Raw genomic sequence first — 3,760 nt, 5'->3', positions numbered from 1 at the left:
TATTTTAATACCTTCTTTATACAATGATGATGATGATGATGATGATGATGATGATGATGATGATAATGATGATGATGATCAATGACCCCACTAAGTCTAATTTCATTCCTTCCCCCAGAATCTTCTGACAGTCGTCTTCGCCTGTCTGACATTGGCGGTGTCAGCCAAGGCCGCTGCCTTGTACAACGATCAAAGGATTGGCTATTACAATCCTGTCAAGTAAGTAACTGGATATGAGTACATTTCATTATTCTGTAGCTGTTGTTCTTCTGCATACGTTAAGTTTCTTTCTTTCTTTTTTTTTTCTTTCTTCTTTTCTTTCTTTCTTTCTTTCAGTCTTTCTTTCTTTCTTTCTTTCTCTCTTTCTTTCTTTCTTTTATTCATTCTTTCTCTCTCTTCTTTTCTTTCTTTCTCTCTCTCTCTTTCTTTCTCCCCCTCTTTCTTTCTTTCGTTCTCCTTTCTCTTTCTTTCTTTCTTTCTTTCTTTCTTCCTTCCTTTCTTTCTTTCTTCCTTTCTTTCTTTATTTGGGGGAAGGGGGTTGGGCATACTCTTTTGGTTAGGATTCACCTTCAAACTAGTCTGTAGAAATTGTGAGGTCTCAAGATGGTTCCCTTGACGAGTCCGAAATTAGTTCTTTTTAATATGATCCTCTTGGAGACCACACGGGGTCCAGAGGGACGGTGCCTGCCTCTCAGTCAAAAAGTTCCGGGATCGCATCTTGACAGTGACAATGACATTGACAATCTTTATTCATCTCGAAGGGAGAAATTTGTCTTGGTCGTTAACAATGGTAGTAGACGCTACAAAGGTTAGGTGCACTCACGCATACGCACAACGAGACAGGACATGAGTAAATATGTCTCACGTGCTGGGACAACCCGCTCCGTAAAACATTCTCTCTCTCTCTCTCTCTCTCTCTCTCTCTCTCTCTCTCTCTCTCTCTCTGTCTGTTTCATTTATATCATTGTGTGGTCAGTAACCTCACTGCAGTTGGTACGAATGAATTTCTATGTCTCACTGTTCTTGCTTTTTTGGAAAAGTATCGTCTACTGCGGGTCGATATATTAAATTTCCGATGTCAATAGGTGGCTATGGTTACTAACCATTATTTCCGCCTTTTTTTACCACCTGGGAAAGTGAAAACCTTTTCTTCTCTAGAAAGTTATCATATGTCTTAATTTCCTTTTCTCTAGTCCTGTTCTGCTATTTACTTCCATTACCAGTTTCTAACTCCTCTACTCCAGCCTTTTCTGTGCTTCTCTCTCCCTTTCTCTATACTCAGTCCACTTCCATTCCTGGCTCCTTATTATTGCTGTCGTTCACCCCCATCCTTAGAGTAGGTAAGATTTAACACCTAGCCTTCTCGGATAGGTGCGACAAATCTCGGATGTCCAGTGTGCAAGTTGTGCAAGTTTAAGGCCATTTGCTGGTCCTAATCTATAAGAGTAGGTTTCGGCACTCGTCAAAATAATACAAGTGAAGAAACTTGCATTTTTCCGCAAGTTAGGGAATTTTTATAAAATTTGTGTTTTTTGGCTCAACACCTGTCAAAGAACACATTTTGGAGCGGATTTTTACTGAAAAACGTTGATTAAAGGCATAAGAGATGTAAATTTTTACTTTCCATAAACTTTCAAAATATGGAAATAACACAACTTTACCTTCGATTTTCTCGCTAATTTTACATCTGAAATCAGGCGACCCCAACCTCCTTCAATCGCCAATATCTTGACTTGTATCCGAGATAAATTGATATTTTGTTAATAACATGTTAAGCAAATGGACAGGCTTTACAACAATATCAATAACTTCATATACACCAAAATTGACGAGCGCCTGATTCCACCGCGTCGTGATGCACATTATAAGGAAATATGATGTACTGGGAGATTAAAAAAGAATGCGGCTAAAATCACCACGCGATATTTCAAAATGGGAAAACGATAGAAAACTCGTAGAGTAGCTTGGATACATGTGCTGTACATGCCTTTAAGTAAGCTTTTATTTCATGTCTTACAAGTTCCCAAAGTGGTGACTACCGGCAGCATGGGCACCATCAAGCCGATACACATGTATGAGAATCTATTGGTTTCCCATTTTAAAATATCGAGTGGTGATTTTACCGCATTCTTTTTTAATCTCCCTGTACATCGTATTTCCTTATAATGTGTTTGTGACTGGAGAAAGGCCTGAGTCGTCGAAAATTTGGATATTATAAGAGCATTATTCTCTCTCTCTCTCTCTCTCTCTCTCTCTCTCTCTCTCTGTCTCTCTGTCTCTCTCTGTCTCTCTCTCTCTCTCTCTCTCTCTCTCTCTCTCTCTCTCTCCGTCTCACTGTCTCTTTCTCCCTCTCCCTCCCAATCTCTCTCACTCACTCTCTCTCGCTCTTTCCCAATCTGTGTGTGTCTCTCTCTTTTAAATCTCTCTCTTCTTCTTCTACTCTTTCTGTCTCTATTTTTCCTCTCATTTTGTCTCCTACACATAGACAAAAAAAAAAGAAGAAAAAAAGTGCATCAGGATGTCTCGGTCCATCGTGTTGGTTGTCTGTTATTCGACCTTTCATGTCATCGATAATTTCTGGACGTTGTTGAGCATTAACTGTTATTTTCCGTTTTCGAAATATCGCGCGATGATTTTGGCGTATCGTATTCTTTTTGAATCATCAGTATCATCGTCGTCGTCATCATCATCATCATCATCATCATCATCATCATCATCATCATCATCATCATCAATCGGTACCTTTGCCGACTGGCGTAGGCGATCATAGACCTCCACTTCACTCTGTCCTGCGCTGCAGCGATGGTGTCTGTTGTTCTTGCTGTTCCCAGCCATGTTGTCAACCTGTCCAGTATCTTTTCCCTCTGTCTGCCCCTGCCTCTCTTTCCATCAACCTTGCCTGTTTTTACAATATTCTCCAATGTTTCTTTCCGCATTGTGTCTCCAATTAACTTTGCCTGTCGCTTCCGTATTTTCATCATAAGCTGTCGTCTGCAATTTGCTTCAACCAAGACTTCTTTATTTGTTTTTCTGGCTGTCCATGGGATACGCAGCATGCGTCTTATGAACCACAACACTGTCGCCTCAATTGTTCTTTCCAGCTGTCTATTGATTGTCCATGCTTTGCACTCGTATACAAGGATTGGCTCGATGTAACTTTTCAGTACTCTTTCCTTGTTTTCAGTGATATATATATATTGAAGTTTCTAAGTGTCAGTTTAATTTTGAGGAAGGTTGCTTTTTTAAAATCTCCCTGTATATTATTTATCTCCACACAGAGTTGACGTACACCATGGGCAGAGCAATGGCTACGCCGTGCATAAAGAAAAAGACTACGTTCAAAAGGGACATTACTCCGGCGTCTACAAAACCCAAGGTTACGCCGTCCACGGCAATGGCGTCGGCTACTATGGCAACGACAAACACGACAGCTACGGAAACGTTGGCTACGCTGGGGGCTACCATGGCAACAACGCCTACAACAGTGACGGTTACCATGGCTACGGCAGCCACGGGTATGGCTACAACAATCACGCCAACCGCGGTTATGGTCAGTCATACGAGCCCAGGTCCTACAACTACGGCCTGACCACCCACTACAAAGGCCAGAGTCACGGCCAGAGACACGCCTACAGCTACCAAAAGGAATACGCCTATCAGCCAGAGAGCTACAGCTACGAGAAAGCTCCCAGTCACTACTACGTCCCGTACAGCGGCGCAGGGTATGGCTCCAGGAGGCACAGGAGAAGCGCTGGCTACG

Source organism: Aplysia californica, unplaced genomic scaffold (assembly GCF_000002075.1).
Source record: "Aplysia californica isolate F4 #8 unplaced genomic scaffold, AplCal3.0 scaffold00741, whole genome shotgun sequence".
NCBI classification, from domain to species: Eukaryota; Metazoa; Mollusca; class Gastropoda; order Aplysiida; family Aplysiidae; genus Aplysia; species Aplysia californica.
Note: the sequence above shows the minus strand (reverse complement) of the source record.